We start from the raw sequence: 19,979 nt of genomic DNA on the forward strand, positions 1-19,979 counted from the left end.
AAAGGAGGAACTACTTTTCACTTTTCATTTCTCAGAAAGCTTGGATAACGAAAGTATTTGGTGGGAGCGGGGGGAGTGAGGTAGGGGCAGTTGGTTAGTGGAAAGGGAGCTGGTGAGAGAAAAATTGTAATAGTGGAGTCCTTGGAATGGTGGGAAGGTAGGGATGGGTAAAGATTAAAAAGGAAAGGTTTGGAAGAGGCATCATACCTTCAACACTGGAAGTCTTGGTAACTCTTGCAGTAACGAGGTGGTAAATGAGAATTGGGAAGTGGCAGTCACTTGACTTGGAAAATGCCATTAAATTTCTATCTAGTGGATGGACAGATACTGTCAAAGTGTGCCAGACACTCCTAAGTCAGAAGACACAGCTGTTCAGTTTTTATTTTTAGTCAAAGCTAATTAGTTGAGGAAATGAGAGTTGAGGGACTTTGGTAATAGGTAGGGAACGTCATATGGATTTACCAGTGTGAGGTTTATTCACTTATCTTTAATTTGTTGTTTTGGTGTTGTATAATTAAAATCTAAGAGTCTGTAAGTATGGTGAAATAGAGGTATGCAGGGGGTGCAAGCTGAAACGTTTATATGTTATTGTTACATTTCATAGGCTTCGTTTATTTTAAATGTGGCAGAACAGCCCTCTGTGTATCTATTTTCCAAAGGTGAGTCTTTTTGTAAAGCAGAGAATCCTTTTCTCATGCTAGTGATGCTGGATTCCAATATTATGGCTTTTTAAGGTTCCTGAAATGACTTTCTAATAACCTTAAATACCTGTAAAGTCTAAAATGACTCTCTGTCTATAATGGATTCATGATCTGAGGCAATGGATCAGTAGTAACCAAAAAAAAAAAAACAACAACAAAAAAGAGGTCCCAAACCGGTAACACCGTGGACCCTTTCTTTGGCACATACAGTACTATAAAGTTCCAAATCAGTTGTTAACTGATTTAAGATTTAAGACTTTACTGACAATCCAGTGCTCAACTTGTTTTGAAGGATCAAAGGCTCAGTTTGAGTGCATTCCTCAGAGGCAGCAAGGATTCTCCAGCCTTCACTGCAGTCTCCTTGACCCAGTTTACTTTATTTACATTTGCTTTATTGCTCATACTGCCTATGCTGTGGTGGAATTTGAACCTGAGACATCTGATTTACACTTATCTTCATGATACTCACCAATAGAATATGTTTAAAAAGTTGAATTAACTAATCAACCCAGATGAATAACTAGTTTGAATAATAAGAATTTTGCTTTTGTTTTTATTTTTCCTCTCTCTCTTTGGTAATAGTTAATGCATACTGGTAATCAGCTTGCATTGTTACTCTTTACTTAATTTGTAAGATGCTTAAAATAGCCTAATCATTATCTGGAGATTATTCTTTAATCAGATGCCTTTTTAAAAAAAGATATAACCTTTTAGGCAATCTTAAAAGACTATATCCTTTAATAAAAAAGGTTCTAATTAGAGACATTGTCCTGATGTTCCTAAGTAATAATAATTTAGGAACAATTCATGGGCTAAGGGATTATATAAATTTTCCAAAAATTATAGATACTGATGATAAAAATTTAGTGCAGAAAGAAAAACTTTTAATAGTTCAATGGGAAAAAAAGAAAAACTATAGCAAGCAAATCATTCACAAGTTAAAACTAGAGAAGATACTTTAGAAAAGAATTTGCATTTACTTCCTTTTACAAATATGCTACTTTTCTGAATTCTCACTTAAAAAAATGGGCATATGGTTTACATATCGAAATATATATCATTTTTTTTAGACAATCTTGTGTAAAAACCCCAAGAAATTCTTGTTCCCATTTTAAAGGTGCAGAAACTGAGTTTCAGATATGTTTGAATCACTTGCTGGCGGTACCATAGCTAGTTAGTGATGGAACGAGCCATAGAACTCTCTATTCTGAGTTTCAGTCCAGAGCTCTCTCCACTGTATTACCCAGGCCCTCAATTTGCAGCAGAAGTTTTGCCAAAGTAACACAGAAATAAAAAGTCAAGTCCCAAAGGTGCTACAATGCTAAAATATGAGATGTGATTTAAATTAATTGTCACGTTCTGTGGTGAAGAAATGAAAATATTATTCAAGCTTAACCTTTGAGACAAATTCAAATAAACTCAGCCAAATACTTGGAGCAAATTCCCTAAAACTGCTCCAGGGAAGGTGAATCAAATTTAGCCAAAACCGTCAGCAATGTCCTACTACTGTTTAAAGTAGAAGCCATGCTGCTTTGGGTACTGCATTGTTTGCCGTTTCTTGGAATGTATTCTTGTAGCACCCCGCTGCAGAGTGCTGGTTTCTGGAGAAATTGCTGGGTTCTTTCTAGATATCTCCACTTTCTAATTGCTTGAGCAAAGAAGTAAAAAACAAGTGTCGCTACAGTCAGACTAATAGAGTCCTTGGATTTCCTGATTCTTATATTTTTTATGGATTGATTGATATAAGTGAATAGTGAACACAGAACTGGATTGCAACCATCCTGACTTCTAAGATCTTAAGACCTATGTTGTCTAGTAGAGTGGGTAAGAGTTTATTCTCAGAATCAGACATTTCTAGGGTAAAAATATGGCTTTCCGTTTTCTAGCTATGTGAAGAAGTTGCTTAATCTCTTTAAGTTTCATTTATTTATTTCAAAATATTTATTGATTTTATAACTATGCCATGAACTATATTAGAGATCAAAGATATGGTAGTATACAAAGAAAACAAAAATTTCCTCCCTCAAGGGGCTTCCATTTTAATGGCTCAATATATTTTAATGTTAAATGAGGATAATCATATCTCTCTATTGGAGAATTCCTGGGATCTTATGAAATTAGCTCTGACCTAGAAATACACTATGCACATGAAATGCTCTAATCTCTGCCTTAAACAGTTTAAATAATGGGTTTTTAATGGTCAGAAATTTCAATTCCAGTGTATCCTCCTGTATAATCAAGCTGTGATCTTTCTTGGAAGTGAAAATCAATGGGAAAAACCCAAATAGAAGTCAGCAGGAAGCATATCAGAAATGAAAAATGTTAGTTCACCGTCTCTCTCTCTCTTTTTCAACTTTTTTATTTTGAAATTATTTTAGACTTCAGAAAAGTTTCAAAAATAGTATAGAGAGATTAGTATACCTTTCACCCAGATTTCCCTAGTGGCAATATCTTACCTAGAAATTAATACTAATAATGTACATAAATTCAACTATAGGCATTATAGACCAATTAAAAAAAAAAAAAAAACAACTAATATCCTTCTCTTCTTCTGGTATCCAGTCCAAAAATACCACATTGCATTTAGTTGTCATGTTTCCTGAGTCTGTTATTTAATCAGTGTTTCCTTGTCTCTTATGACCTTGGCATATGTGAAGAACACTAGTCAGGTAGAGTGTCCCTCAGATTGGTTTTGTTTGATATTTTTTCTCATGATTAGACTAAGGTTGTACGTTTTGGCAAGAATAGCAAAGAAGTGATGTAATCTTCTAAGTGTACCATATGAAGGGGCACAAGATGTTGACATGTTTTACTACTGGTAATATAGCCTCGATCACTTGATTAAGTGGGTGTCTGCTAGGTTTTATCTTTGTAATTTATAATATCTTGGGGGAGATACTTTGAGACTATGCAAATAACCCTTTTTCTCCTCAAGCTTTTACTCACTGATTTTAGCATCCATTGGTAGATTTTGCTTGCAATGGTGTTCCATTGGTGATTACTCTCCTTCATCTCCTCTACATTTATTTTAACTATCCTTCTGTAATGGGAACAGTCTCTTCTCTTTCATTTGTGTATTTATCCAATTATTATAAATTTATGGATTTTTGTGTGATGCTGATCCCACACTCCTTGATCCAGCAGAACTAAGGAGTATTGGTGAGAAACATCAGGGGCATACAATTCTCAGTCATTTTATAACCAAAATACACATCATTGTACATGGGGTACTGTGATACTCTTACTTAGGGAGGAAAATGGAGATCGGGAATTATTTAAATGGTGGTATACTGACGTGCTTAAACAATCACCCTTATGTAAAGTGAAGAATACAGGAAAACTCAGGTTTTCCAGTAATATTTTTTTTCACTCAAATTGTTCTATTTTTGACCATTAGAAACTTTTTTGGCTTAACTCCTGTCCCTTTTGACATGCGTCCATCTAAGTCTGAATCCTTTACTTTCGGGCACCATATGCCTCTCTTTACTTATAAGGGGAGGCAGTTGGGTACTTTGAGAGTGTAGCTTTTATATTTTTTAAAATGCTAAAACAAGTAAATATTTATCCTCTAAGACTTTATTCAGGAAAGATTAATGCCAATGGATGTCTTTGCTTCACGTTGTACCAAGCACTTAACTGTTTTGAAACTAAGCTAGTCATATTAAAGAACCTGAGTTTTCCTGTATTCTTCACTTTACATAAGGGTGATTGTTTAAGCACATCAGTATACCACCATTTAAATAATTCCCGATCTCCATTTTCCTCCCTAAGTAAGAGTATCACAGTACCCCATGTACAATGATGTGTATTTTGGTTATAAAATGACTGAGAATTGTATGCCCCTGATGTTTCTCACCAATACTCCTTAGTTCTGCTGGATCAAGGAGTGTGGGATCAAGCTAAACAAAATACTATTTCCAGAAATCTGTTAGATGGACTTTTGGCTCTGTTATATATTTTAAGAGAATGGGAAAAACATATCCACTCTTGTAGAAAAGAGGCTTTAGAATAACTTGCTTGTAGTCTCTACCTTTTTCTAGTTTCAGCAAACTAGGGCCCATGGGCCAAATTGAGTCAGTTGTCCAGTTTTTTACAGTCCACAAGCTATTTGTTATATTCTCAAATGGCTGAATTGTATAGTTATATGACTGCCTACATAACATCCTCAGTTTTTTTCTCTGGACTCTCAAAGCCTACTATATATAGCCTCTTAAGAAAATCCTTCCTCTTTTCTAGAAGTCACTGTTCCTTACTTTGCACATACTGTTCCCTCTGCCTAAAACATTTTTCTCTAGTTTGCCCTATTGAGTGATACCTACTTGTCCTTTAAGTCTCAACTCCAGGATTCCTGTTCTGTAGTCTTTCCCTGACCTACCACAAAGAATCAGATATCTGTCTTCTGACTGCTTATACTGTGAACATGTAGTATTATGTATATCTCTTCTCTGATTTACGGGTGTGCTGGAGCCATTTATGTACACCTCTTCCCAGTTCCATATTCAGTGACATCACACTGGTATCTTGACATTGTCCTTTTGATCTCTTGAGAGCAGGACGTTTAACTTTACTAACACACCACTGCTTATCACAATGGTTTTCTTTACTTTTTTTTTTTTTTCTTTTCCATGACTCCGTCATCAAAGTCAGAACTACTTAAGAATTGAGACTGAATTTTATTCATTTTTACATTCTATAGTGGCTTATATATAGTAGACAAAGCATGTTTTCTGAATTGATGAGAAACTGAATGAATACTGTATCCATGGGGAAAAAAGCTTTTCTGTAATTATTTCTAAATCTGAAGAATAATATCAGTAAATTAACTTAGTGGCCTATAGCTAATGTAAATCAGAGATGTTCTCTTAAAGTAACCATGTTTCAGATCCTCAATAAAAAAATGAAGAATTAGAAAAGTGGTAAAATAAAAAGAGATTGAATAATAATAGATTTTTCCAACTGAAGGTATTCCTAAAAATTATAAATTGCAGAATGCTGGTGGCATCCTGGAATAAGTCTTCAAGGCTTTTGATTCATGCCCCAGCCTTTTTCTGCTGCACTGGAAACCTAGAGTTAGAGCACCGTTTCTCAAAGGAAATTCCATCTCTCCTCATCTATATTTTCTCCATCTCTCCTTCCCTTCTTTAATTTAGGGAAGAGGGCTGCTGTAGACAGTCTGCAGGGAAACTAGATTCATTTTTTTTCTAAAGTTATTGGTAGAAAATAGAAGATGAGTGGAGAAAGGGAATAGGAAAAATATGTCTTGGTCAAAATTAAACATGGCAGGAATATAATAACCTAAGTATACTTGCTGGGACATTATAACTTCAAAAATCCCACTTTTTCTGACCAGTGTGATTTGACCAGTAAGGATTTGGTACAAAAATAACATACACACCAAGATTCCTCCTGTATCAGTCAGGGTGCTGGATTCCTTTACTTTGTCTCTATGGCTTCTAATTATGAAGAATAATTATTTTTCAAAGGACAGAATGATGCCCTACATATCTGAGTCAATCACTTTGCAGAACTCCTGGGATCCAGGTCAATTCCCTAATTATTTCCTCCTGTTTCTCTGAAATTAAGCTAAGAAAACATCTCATAGGTGTAATATAGTACATGTACTCTAAAAGTAAGCAGAGTGAGGCATATAATTTATACCCTAAGTCAGAAAAGTCTCAATTATCTTTGATCACAGAGGAGAACCCAAAGGGAACAGGCTGTATTTCTACAAAGTAAAGTTTCCTGCAGTCAATGGAGAAACTGAAACTGGAAATCATTGTTTCTCTGTCTAAACTCAATATCTGAATCTTTCAACACTGTTTCTCAATTATTTTAATACATAGTTCTTTCTCACCCTATTTTGACAAAATTTGAAATTCTTCTTTTGTGGAATTTGAAATTCTTATTCTGCGAAAACAATAGATGTATCAAATATGTATTTTTTTTTCAGTAACACACAATTTGTTTCCCAGAAAGGCATTTTCTTGTTACTCCTACCATTGAGAATCATTGCAAACGATCAGTTAGTCTGTGGTGAGTAATCATTTTTCATTGCCCTATTATTCAGAATAATAACGGTGAATATGTAGACTGTCTTTTTGTTTGCATGACTTACTCTACATTACAGAAAGCAGCTGGAATATGAATTGTTCAGGGTTAAAGTATACTGCTTTTCAGTTTTTAAGAATAGAATCTTTTCTGCAGTCCCAATACCCATAAGTGCTACTTAAACTATTTCATGAGTTTAGTCCGCAGATCTTCAGGCAGTTCAATAGTCCATGCTGTCTCAAAGTGAAAGACAGACAGTCCAAGTGATGGTGTTGCCAAGGCAAGAGGGTTGTATTTGGCTTCTGACTTGAAGGACAGTCTAGCTACTGTGAAAAACCTGGGAATTTGACTTCTGTTATAATTGGATCAGATCTTTCCAGCAGCTCCTTCAAGGGGATATTAGTTTCATATGGAACCTGCAGTTCTTCCAATTTGAGCCTTTGATCGTGCAAATAAATGTTGAAATGCTGATGCTGATCCTGACATGCTAATAGAATTGGTGACTGGATTTGTATTCAAGCCTGTGAAAGACAAGGGAGTGGGCAAATAACTAAGCGGGCCATTTACTGAGGAGGCAATGGTGCTGGTCTAAAGATGATCAAAAGATTGTTTAAGGTTAAGATTTCTATAAGATTTACTTTTATTACTAAACTAATAGCCACCTTGTAGTATCCTAAAATCTGATGTTGCTACTGACCTGTGAACTATCAAGCTGCCTATTTCTTAAGGAAATGTTTTGTGGTGTTAACCACCTTTTGGAGGTATCTGTGCCATCGCTATGCTTATTCACCATGTGGTTAAAGCTGATGCATCTGAAAAGTATGTGGAATCCCCTTTCAAAATGTATTATATTTGATGACTATGCTACAGGATATAAGCATCCACTCAGGATGTGTTCAAAATTGAATATGACATCTAGCTCTTTTTAAATAAACTTTTTAAAAATTATACTTTTAGGTTTATATACACCCAGTTTCCCCTATTGTTAATGTCTTACATTAGTGAGATGCATTTGTCTCAACTAATGAAACAATATTGTTGCATTATTACTAATTGAAGTCCTGTCTTCATTCAGGTTTTCTGAGATTTTAGCCAGTGTATTTTTTCTGGTTCAGGATACCATCCAGAATACCACATCATGTTTAGTTTTCTTGTCTCCTTAGACTCCTCTTGGCTCTAACTGCTTCTCAGACTTTGCTTGCTTTTTATGGCCGTAATAATTTTGAGGAGCAATGGAATGAAATTTTCTAGATTATCCCTGGATTTGTTTATCTGATGTCTCTTTTATGATTATACAGGCATTACGGATTTTGGCGAGGAAGCCCACATAGATAAACCTAACATATACTAACTAAATTGAGCAGTCTGTGTCACATTTCCTCCCTGTGAAGTTATGCCTCTTTCCACCTTTTCACACCCGACTCTTTGGAAGGAAGGCTACATGCAACCAACATTTCTTTGAGTGGGAGTATCTACATAAAGAATTTGTCATTTTTCTCTACAGGGTATTTCTCTATTCTCTCTCATTTATTTATTTATTCAATTACTTATTTTTATTACTATATACTCACAGATATTTATCACCAATGCAATGTTATTTTGTTGTTTAAGTTGTATCAGCTTTGGCAATTGGGGGTTCATTGAGTTGAGTCGTATGTCTCTTTGACATACCTTCTCACCCTCCACCAACATTGTTTAGCCTTCATTGTTTTCTTACACTGAAAGATCTTTGGCAGTCCGAGATAACCTAACATTTTCTTGTTTGTATATTCCTTGTCTCAGTCCTAGAATTAGCCATAGCTTGGGATTTAAACATAAAAATCAAACACTAGTCAACAATTCAACAATCTGTGGCCAGTTTTTAATCTTCATTACTCATTTCTGTAAACTGTGTTTGTAGTAAAAACAAAAGCTTCTATTTGGTTGGTAACAGATTATTTTTCAAAGGCAAATAACTTGATAGCTTTTAAAATCATAATTGAAGATGTATTACTCTAATCCTCCCTGTTGTGTCTAACTTGGCTGATTCAATAAAATATCATCTGACTGAATCACAACCTTAAGAAATCATCCCTGGCTGAAAGAGGAGAGTCAAATTACTGTATGGAATAATTCTGTACCCTGGCACAAAAGACTAGTTATCTCAGAAAAGCAGAGATCCCAAATAATGAAGGAGCGGCTGGGAACTAAAACTGTACCTGGGCTATAATTTCAGGACTTGGAAAAAAAAGAAAAAGAGAGAAAAAGACTCTGTTCAGCGTTGTCAACTTATTTATTACCTGATTGAAAATACAAAAATAAAAGTGATATCTAGTATCTCATTTGGGAATATATTATTAGAAGTTTTTTGTGATCCACACAGTTAAAGGCTTTAGCATAGTCAGTGACGCGGAAGTAGACACTTTTTTCTGAAACTCTCTTGCTTTTTCTATGATTCGATGGATGTTGGCAATTTGATCTCTTGTTCCTCTGCCTTTTCTAAATCCAACTTGTACATCTGGAATGTCTCAGTTCACATACTGTTGAAGCTTAGCTTGAAGGATTTTGAGCATAATCTTGCTAGCATGTGAAATGAGCGCAATTGTGCAGTAGTTTGAGCATTCTTTAGCATTGCCCTTCTTTGGGACTGGAATGAGAACTGACCTTTTCCAGTCCTGTGGCCATTGCTATTTTCCAAATTTGCTGGCATATTGAGTGCAGCACTTTAACAGCATCATCTTTTAGGATTTTCTATAGCTCAGTTGGAATTCCATCACCTCTACTAGCTTGGTTTGTAGCAATACTTCCTAAGGCCCACTTGACTTCACACTCCAGGATGTCTGGCTCTAAGTGAGTGATCACACCATCGTGGTCATCCAAGTCATTAAGATCTTTTCTGAATAGTTCCTCTTCGTGTTCTTGCCTCCTCTTCTTAATATCTTTGGCTTCTGTTAGATCCATACCATTTCTGCCTTTAATGTGCCTGTCTTTGCATGAAATGTTCCCTGGGTATTTCTGATTTTCTTGAATTGATCTCGAGTCTTTTCTATTCTGATATGTGCATGTGTATATATATATATATATATACATATAGATATATATATGTACGTATATATACACACACACACCATCACCCCCAAAACATTCTGTCATGAGATTGCAATTAATCCCTGTTCTGACTCCAGTTCCAGGCAACAGTTAATCTAATTTCTGTCCCTATAGCTTTACCTTTTCTAGACATATTATGCAAGTACAGTCATTAATGTCTGCTGTATCTAGTTTTTTTCACCTAGAATTACAATTATATATTTGCCCTATCTTTTCTCGTTTGTTTGTTTCTATTATTGAATAACATCTCATTGTATGGATATATTTTTACTCATTCATCAACATTTGGCTTATGTCATTATTTTGAGTAATGCTCCTGTAAATATTTAAATGCAAGTCTTTGTATAAAGATAGGTTCTAATTTGGAAGGGTATACTGAAAAGTGGAATTGCTTGATCATAGGATAGGTATATTTTATACGAAATTGAGTTGTTTTGCATAGTTGCTGTCAATTTTTGAATTTTCATCAACAATTTATAAGAATCCCAGGAGCTCCATATCCTTACCAATACTTGGTTTGTCAGGGTTTAAAAGAACTAAGCCATTTGGATAGATATATAGAAATATCTCATCTTGGAAATGGTATGTATTTCCTAATAGTTAATGGTACTCAGCACTTCTTCATGTATTTGTACCTTCTTTGGGGAAGTATCTATAAAATATTTTCCCAACTTTTTAATGGATTTTTAGTTTCTTATTTAGTTATGATTTCTTTATGTATCCTGATAGAAGTCTGTCATCAGATATGTGTTTTTAAATATTTTATCCCAATATGGGATTTGTATTTTCATTTTCTTCAGTGTCTTTTAAAGAAAAGAAAATTTATTTTGATTAATTCCAATTTATCATTTTTTGTTTTATTAATTGCATCTTTTTGTTTTTTTGGTCCTGAGAAATATTTGTCTAATCAAATTCAAAAAGATTTTTTCTTGTGTTCTTCTGGAAATTGTTTGTTTAAGCTTTTATCTTAGATCTATGATCCCTTTCAAGTTAATCTTTGTGTGTGATGCCAGCTAATGATAAACGACTATTTATCTGCATATGGGGATCCAATTGTTCCATCACCTTTACTCAAAAAGGATTCTTTTTGAATTACCTTGGCACTTTGTATAGAAATGATGTTCTAAAAAAAAAAAAAGAAAAGAAATGATGTTCTTTTTTATGTTTGATAGGATTCTACATTAAATGTTCTGGGCTTTGACTTTCCTTTGTGAGAATATTTTTAATGACTAACTCAGCTTCTTATTGTCATAGAGCTTTCTGTGTTCTATTTCTATTTGAATAAGTTTGTTACTTGTGTGTCTGTGTGTTTTAGAATTTTTTTCCATTTCATATAAGTTGTCAAATTTGCTCACTTAAATTTGCTTTTAACAGCTCTTTTAATCCATTTAATTTTTGTAGGATATTTAGTAATGTCCATTATTTCATAACTGAAAGAACTAAATTGATAGTTTGCATCAATTGCATATACATCTATAAATAAATATTCATTGTGATAGATAATATATTAGACCACAAAGGAAAACAATTAATTTTAAAAGGTTGAAATCATCCAGAGTATATTTTTGGTATATATGCATGTGAAAAGAATGAGTATTCTGGTATTGTTTCAAAGTGTTCTATATATGGCTGTTAGAAATATTGATCTCACCAACTATGATTGTCAATTGTTTATTTGTTCTTTCAATTTACTTGTGTACTACTTTCAAAATGCTTCAGGCATTTGGGGTCTCTATTGTCAGACACATATATGTTTTTAAAATATATTAATTAATTAATTTATTTAGGCTGCACTGGGTCTTAGTTGTAGCATGTGGGATCTTCAGTTGTAGTATGTGGGATCTTTAACTGTGGCATGTGGGATCTTTAATTGTGGCATGGAAACTCTCAGTTGCAGCATGAGAACTCATAGTCATGGTATGTGGTAGCTAGTTCCTTGAGATTGAATGCATCCAAGTACTGCATTTTGGACTCTTTTGTTGACCATGATGGCTACTCCATTTCTTCTAAGGGATTCTTGCCCACAGTAGTAGATATAATGGTCTCTGAGTTAAATTCATCCAGTCCATTTTAGTTCACTGATTCCTAAAATGTTGACTTTCACTCTTGCCATCTCCTGGCATTTGACCACTTCCAACTTGCCTTGATTGATGGACCTAACATTCCAGGTTCCTATGCAATATTGCCCTTTACAGCATCAGACTTTACTTCCATCACCAGTCACATCCACAACTGGGTGTTGTTTTTGCTTTGGCTCCATCTCTTCATTCTTTCTGGAGTTGTTTCTCCACTAATCTCCAGTAGCATATTGGGCACCTATCAACCTGGGGAGTTCGTCTTTCAGTGTCCTATCTTTTTGCCTTTTCATCCTGTTCATGGGGTTCTCAAGGCAAGAATACCGAAGTGGTTTAACATTCCCTTCTCCAGTGGACCACATTTTGTCAGAACTCTCTACCATGACCCATCTGTCTTGGGTGGCCCTACCTGGCATGATTCATAGTTTCACTGAGTTAGACAAGGCTGTGTTCCATGTGATCAGTTTGGTCAGTTTTCTGTGATTGTGGTTTTCATTCTATCTGTCCTCTGATGGATAAAGATAAGAGGCTTATGGAAGCTTCCTGATGGGAGAGACTGACTGAGGGGGAAACTGGGTCTTGTTCTGATGGGCGGGGCCATGTTCAGTAAATCTTTAATCCAATTTTCTGTTGATGAGTGGGGCTCCGTTTCCTCCCTGTTGTTTGACCTGAGGCCAAACTATGGTAGAGACAATGGCAACCTCCTTCAGAAGGTCCCATGCACACAGTGCTGTACTCAGTGCCCCCAACCCTGCAGCAGGGCACCGCCAATCCATGCCTCTGCCAGAGACTCCTGGACACTCACAGGCAAGTATGGGTCAGTTTCTTCTGGGGTCACTGCTCCTTTCTTCTGGGTCCAGGTGTGCACAAGGTTTTGTTTGTGCCCTCCAAGAGTCTGTTTTCCCCAGTCCTGTGTAAGTTCTGGCAGCTCTATGGTGGGGCTAATGGCAACCTCCTCCAAGAGGGCTTATGCCATACCCAGGTCTACTGCACCCAGAGCCCCTGCCCCTGTGGCAGGCCACTGCTGACGTGTACTTCCACAAGAGACATTCAAACACAGTTCTGGCTCAGTCTCTGTGGGATCTCTGGGTCCTGGTGTGCACAAGGTTTATTTGAGCCCTCTGAGCATCTCTGGAGGGTATGGGGTTTGATTCTAAATGTGATTTCACCCCTCCTACCATCTTTCTGGGGCTTCTCCTTTGCCCCTGGATGTGGGATATCTTTTTGCTGGGATCCAACATTTTCCTGTTGACAGTTGTTCAGCCCTGAGTTGTAATTTTGGAGTTCTCACAGGAGAAGATGAGCTCACGTCCTTCTACTCCACCATCTTCTAGTCATGGGTAAATGAGTGAGTGAATTTATCTCAGATTACGATTATTTCTACTACTGTGGGCAAGAATCCCTTAGAAGAAATGGAATAGCCATCATAGTCAACAAAAGAGACCAAAGCAGTACTTGGATGCAATCTCAAAAACAACAGAATGATCTCTTCATTTCCAAGGCAAACCATTCAATATCACAATAATCCATGTCTATGCCCTGACCAGTAATGCTGAAGAAGCTGAAGTTGAATGGTTCTATGAAGACCTGAAAGACCTTCTAGAGCTAACAAACACACACAAAAAATATCCTTTTCATTATATGGGGACTGGAATGCAAAAGTAGGAAGTCAAGAGACACCTGGAGTAACAGGCAGATTTGCCCTTGAGGTACAAAGCAAAGCAAGTCAAAGGCCAACAGAGTTTTGCCTGATTGCTTGGTCTCCTCACACAGATATTATTGAAAGTCCACAACCTGAATTTAATTATGAGGAAACATCAGACAAACCCAAGTATCCCCCTGCCTTAAATACACTTGATACCCAAGAATGGTGTTAGTTGACCACTTCCAAAATAAAGAACCAGTCTAATACCTCTATATGAAGCAAACATATTTAAATAAAATGTGTTTCTTATCATACTTATACTCAGTGATACTTCTTGCATGTCAGACTTGGAACCAGATAAGATGTTGAGAAATTTGACACAAACTAATCTAGTCCATAGAATTTTACCAAATATATGATGGCAATCTTTTCCTTGGTTTAATGAAAAAGCACTAAATGTTCTAGGAAAGAAGTAAACTAGTATCTTGGTCTTTATAATCTGCTTCTGGTACAGTTTTAATGATTATGGGAACGTACTGATATCCAAACTTACCCTTCATTCCTACCATCTAGTCTTGAGGAAGATGAATATAACTCATTAGATTTAGCTATGTCACTTAGGCAGCTGACTTAGCAAAAGGCCTTATATAATGAAATTTTGAAGCCATAAAAATAAAAAGCCTAATTCCTTCTGTCAAACCAGTCCAGGAACTGGGAAGACCCAATTTCCTATAGAATTTTCTTGGAAGCAGAGGATAAGGAGTTCTGATTAAGTCCACATTTGATATAGCTGTCTAGAAGTAGCATGTAAATCTTACAAAGCTGCCAAGGCAACATAAGCTGTCCTCACACATTTCAATTAATCACTAAATTAAGTCTGCATATGAGAATGAAAGGCCTAATAATTGTAGCAAAGAACCATTCACCAATTCAAAATTTATGTTGTATTTATGCTTGATGATAATAATTTATTTCTGTAGAAAATTCCTATTAAGCCTACTCATCACAAAGAATAAATAAGATCAGCTTGGATTTTGCAAGTATATTTCTTTTTATAGTTGCATTCCATTATAACATCTAGGCTCACCAATGTAGACAGATATTACCAGAAACTTAATAAATAGGCTTATTTGTGTGCACATCTATCCATGCTCATCTTTGATATCAGGCTTCATCTGCTTTAATGATTACTGAATGAATGTGTTGTTGATATTTTGGTTCCTTCTAACTTCCCTCATAAGACCATCATTACAGACCCTATTGGTGACTACAGCCATGAAATTAAAAGACACTTGCTCCTGGAAGAAAAGTTATGACCAACCTAGACAGCATATTAAAAAGCAGAGACATTACTTTGCCAACAAAGGTCCATCTAGTCAAGGCTATGGTTTTTCTAGTAGTCATGTATGGATGTGAGGGTTGGACTATAAAGAAGCTGAGCACTAAAGAATTGATGCTTTTGAACTGTGGTGTTGGAGAAGACTCTTGAGAGTGCCTTGGACTGCAAGGAGAGCCATCCTAAAGGAGATCAGTCCTGAATATTCATTGGAAGGACTGATGTTGAAGCTGAAACTCCAATACTTCGGCTACCTGATGCAAAGAGCTGACTCGTTTGAAAAGACCCTGATGCTGGGAAAGATTGAAGGCAGGAAGAGAAAGGGATGACAGAGGATGAGATGGTTGGATGGCATCACCGACTCAATGGACATGAGTTTGAGTTAACTTCAGGAGTTGGTGATGGACAAGGAGGCCTGGCATGCTGCAGTCCATGGGGTCACAAAGAGTCTGACACAACTGAGCAACTGAACTAAACTGAAAATTCCTGTGGAATCTCAGAAGACCTGAAAGTAATCAAAGCAATCGATTTTGTTCTGAAGAAGAATAAATTTGGAAAATAAACTCAAAAGTAACTCATAAACTGTCTTATTTCCCTATCCTCTTCTAGTCAATGTTCTGTCTTCTCCCTTTACTACTTTCTCCAATTCTCATGCCCACCAAATGTGCTTCTTTTTATCACAAAAGTGTTGCCTACCCATTGTGTCTCTGCCTTCTCACTTAACACTTGTCAATCATCTTTCTCTGGATTCTTCATTCCTGTTCCCCGCTATTAATTTGTCCTCCCCTTAAATGACCTCATGACGGGAGCTTACAATCTTATTTTCTTTGTCAACAAGTCTCCAGATTTTCCTCATACCACTCTTTGTTCTCATTACTTTTCTACTTATTTGTTGAACCAGACTTCAAGTGTCAGAGATTCTCAAGACTCAGAACTAAGACCCTTGTCTTTTCTTTGTATACTCTCTCATCTTTCTATCCAATACCCCAAACCCTGTTCTTAATGAAAGACTCCTTCTCAGCCTTTAGGTATCAGCTTAAATGTCATTCAAAGAGAGCTTCTCCTGAAGACTGGAATATTCCCTCTTCTCCTTCCATTTCCTGGTTATTCTCCTTATCTCTCCATAAGTAATTTTATTCATTCCACCATTCTTAAATTTGTTTCACATCACACTTTGAATCAGTTTTTAAAATTTATTTATTTTTAATTGGAGGATGATTGCTTTACAGTATTGTGTTAGTTTCTGCCATGCATCAGCATGAATCAGCCATAGGTATACTTATGTCCCTTCCCTATCAATCCTCTCTCACCTTCTACCCCATCACACCCCTCAAGGTTGTCACAGAACACCAGGTTTGAATTCCCTGTGTCACAGATTGTCACATTTGCATAATCTATTAAATTTTCTCATAGTTTATTGAAAGTGCTATTCTATGGTAAAATACAGCCATAATTATTTAGGAACTTCTCTCCGAAAGCTTTGACAGTATTCCATTTTCCCTTTGGAATATGTAGGAAACTTGCCAATGATAGAGGAAAAGAAATGTTATTTTTAAAAGTGTATGTTTTTATTATTTCCCACTTGTTACCCGAATTATATCTTACCAAGGACTTTTAAAATATTCATTCATAAAAATCCCAACCAATGTAAGTATAAACATATATATTATAGTTACCAACCAGTATTATTTTACTTTTATGCCACATATTAAATACAACACATGTAATAACTCATTGCTCAATATTGTTATGAAAAATACATGACAAGCTTGCGTCTCTTGTGCATTTTCCCATTAATTCTGTACAATACAAGCATGACCCCTTTAGAACCATAGACTAGAGAAATATAATCTGCCTCCAAGAGTCCTAGGGGAATCCCACCTGAACTGGTCGTTTATGCCCAGTTTGAACAGAAAATAACTGTGCCATAGTCAACAGTGTAAGTTTGATTCCAGTAACATTTAGTCTCTGTGTATTATAGAGTGACATAGGAGACAGCGAGTGATCTGTCAAGAGACACCTAGAGTAACTGGCAGGTTTAGCACTGGAGTACAAAATGAAGCAGGGAAAGGCTAACAGAGTTTTGCCAAGAGAACGCACTGGTCATAGCAAACACTCTCTTCCAACAACACAAGAGACAGCTCTACACATGGACATCACCAGATGGTCGACACCAAAATCAGATTGATTATATTCTTTGCAGCCAAAGATGGAGAAGCTCTATACAGTTGGGAAAAACAAGACTGGGAGCTGACTGTGGCTCAGATCATGAACTCCTTATTGCAAAATTCATAGAAAAATTGAAGAAAGTAGGGAAAAACCACTAGGCCATCCAGGTATGACCTAAATCAAACCCCTTATGATTATACAGAAAAAGTGACAAATAGATTCAAGAGATAAGATCTGATAGAGTGCCTGAAGAACTGAAATCAATCCTGAGTATTCATTGAAAGGAGTGATGATGAAGCTGAAGCACCAATACATTTTCCACCTGATGCAAAGAACTGATTCATTGGAAAAAACCCTGATGCTGGGAAAGATTGAAGGCAGGAGGAGAAGAGGCGACAGAGAATGAGATGGTTGGATGGCATCACCGACGTGATGGACATGAGTTTGAGCAAGCTCCAGGAGTTGGTGATGGACAGGGAAGCCTGGAGTGCCGCAGTCCATGGGTCACAAATAGTTGGACATGACAGAGTGGCTGAACTGAACTGAGTGATTTGGGCAACTGTCACTCTATCTTCATTTTCTTTTAATCCACATAAGCTCCTAGAGGAAATTACACAAAATGTAAAAGGAAAAAAAATTGTAAAAACTTAATAAACAGAAACTTCAATTAAGTAGAGTTGAGAGACTGCAAAGGGGGCTCTCATGCCTTGCCACAATGGCTCTTCTTCACAGTGGCTCTTCTTCCTGAGCCACTAGGAAGAAGAGACCTCTGTTTCCTGGCAAGGACTCAGCCAGTGAAAAGCCAAGGACTCTTTCTTTACTATAACACTGCCAACTTCCTTTTCCCTTCAATATGTATGTTCTTTTTCTCTTCCCTTGAGGTGACTTGCATGTGTCTCACCACAGTTGCAAGACCTCATATTGCAAACCTCTGCTGGTATCTGATAAACCATCTTTGCTGAGGCATTATCTGGCAGTCTATTTATTTTAGATCAACAGATACATAAATGAAAGTCACTAACTGGTAACACCTAAAACAGAAAGGAACTACAAGTTTATCACAGAAAATAGTTTAGAAGAGTACTTATCAAAAATATGGTATGCTTGTATACTTGTAGTACAACACTACCTTTCTCCAGTATATTTAGTCATCTGGATATAGAATACTTAAATGCATTATCAGATTGTGAACTAAGTGATTAGAATAATAGTTAAAATTATTAGTTTCTACTGGGTAATGTGGAAGGCTTCAAATACATTGAGTGTAAAAAAAAAAAATGTTGTAAGCAAATGATTTATAAAAGCTCCTCTGAACTAAATTCGTTGAAATAGAAAGAGCATCAGCTTGCAAATAGCCAGATCTGTTCCACTGGTGGTGATGGTTTAGTCACTCAGTCGTGTCCGATTCTTTGCAACCCTGTGGACTGTAGCCAGTCCACCAGGCTCGTCTGTCTGTGGGATTTCCCAGGCAAGAGTACTGGAGTGGGTTGCCATTTTCTTCCCCAGGGGATCATCCCAACCCAGGGATCAAACCCAGGTCTCCTTCATTTCAAGCAGTCTCCTGCATTGGAGGTGGATTCATCTATTCCATTAAAACATTGTAATAGCTATTCAGTTCAGTTCAGTTCAGTCGCTCAATCGTGTCCGACTCTTTGCGACCCCATGAATTGCAGCACGCCAGGCCTCTCTGTCCATCACCAACTCCCGGAGTCTACCCAAACCCATGTCCATCGAGTCGGTGATGCCATCCAACCATCTCATCCTCTGTCGTACCCTACTCCTTCCGCCCCTAATCCTACCCAGCATTAGGGTCTTTTCCAATGAGTCAATCCTTCGCATGAGATGGCCAAAGTATTGGAGTTTCAACTTCAACATCAGACCTTCCAATGAACACCCAGGATTGATCTCTTTTAGGATGGATTGATTGGATCTCCTTGCAGTCCAAGGGACTCTCAAGAGTCTTCCACACCACAGTTCAAAAGCATCAATTCTTCGACGCTCAGCTTTCTTCACTGTCCAACTCTCACATCCATACATGACCACTGGAAAAACCATAGCCTTGACTAGACGGACTTTTGTTGGCAAAGTCATGTCTCTGCTTTTAAATATGCTATCTAGGTTGGTCATAACCTTCCTTCCAAGGAGTAAGCATCTTTTAATTTCATGGCTGCAGTCACCATCAGCAGTGATTCTGGAGCCCAAAAAAATAAAGTCTGACACTGTTTCCACTGTTTCCCCATCTATTTCCCATGAAGTGCTGGGACCAGATGCCATGATCTTAGTTTTCTGAACATTGAGCTTTAAGCCAACTTTTTCACTCTCCTCTTTCACCTTCATCAAGAGGCTCTTTAGTTCTTCTTCACTTTCTGCCATAAGGGTGGTGTCATCTGCATATCTGAGGTTATTGATATTTCTCCTGGCAATCTTGATTCCAGCTTGTGTTTCTTCCAGCCCAGTGTTTCTCATGATGTACTCTGCATATAAGTTAAATAAGCAGGGTGACAATATACAGCCTTGACATACTCCTTTTCCTATTTGGAACCAGTCTGTTGTTCCATGTCCAGTTCTAACTGTTGCTTCCTGACCGGCATACAGCTTTCTCAAGAGACAGGTCAGATGGTCTGGTATTCCCATCTCTTTCAGAATTTTCCACAGTTTATTGTGATCCTCAGGCTACTATTAATTTTATCAACCTCTCTGATCTTCATTTTTCTATTGAAATATAAGGAAAGTAAGTTTATCTCATAGAAATATTGCAACAAACTATATGACATGTGAAGTACTTAATGCAAGCAGCAATTTTAAAAGAAATTTCCTAACTGAAATACATTGCTTTTAAAGTCTATATTATACCTCAATTTCTGGATTGTTCAATTATATTAACGTTCCTCCGAACTATCTGAAACATTAAGACAATG

The 19,979-nt window shown here is 36.7% G+C and overlaps 1 long non-coding RNA gene across 3 annotated transcripts in view; it reads left to right on the forward strand.

Moving 5' to 3' along the window:
* Positions 1-19,979, forward strand: part of LOC145524472 (uncharacterized) — a 517,399-nt gene that overhangs the window by 350,008 nt on the left and 147,412 nt on the right. Inside the window, exon 8 of one of the 3 annotated variants that reach the window (XR_014067557.1) lies at positions 6,652-6,734. The exons of the other annotated variants lie outside the window; for them this stretch is intronic. This is a non-coding gene — a long non-coding RNA (uncharacterized LOC145524472). The remainder of the gene's footprint in view (positions 1-6,651; positions 6,735-19,979) is intronic. 3 annotated transcript variants of the gene reach the window in all.

Source organism: Giraffa tippelskirchi, chromosome 10, assembly GCF_054371585.1.
Source record: "Giraffa tippelskirchi isolate mGirTip1 chromosome 10, T2T-mGirTip1v1.2.pri, whole genome shotgun sequence".
NCBI lineage: Eukaryota > Metazoa > Chordata > Mammalia > Artiodactyla > Giraffidae > Giraffa > Giraffa tippelskirchi.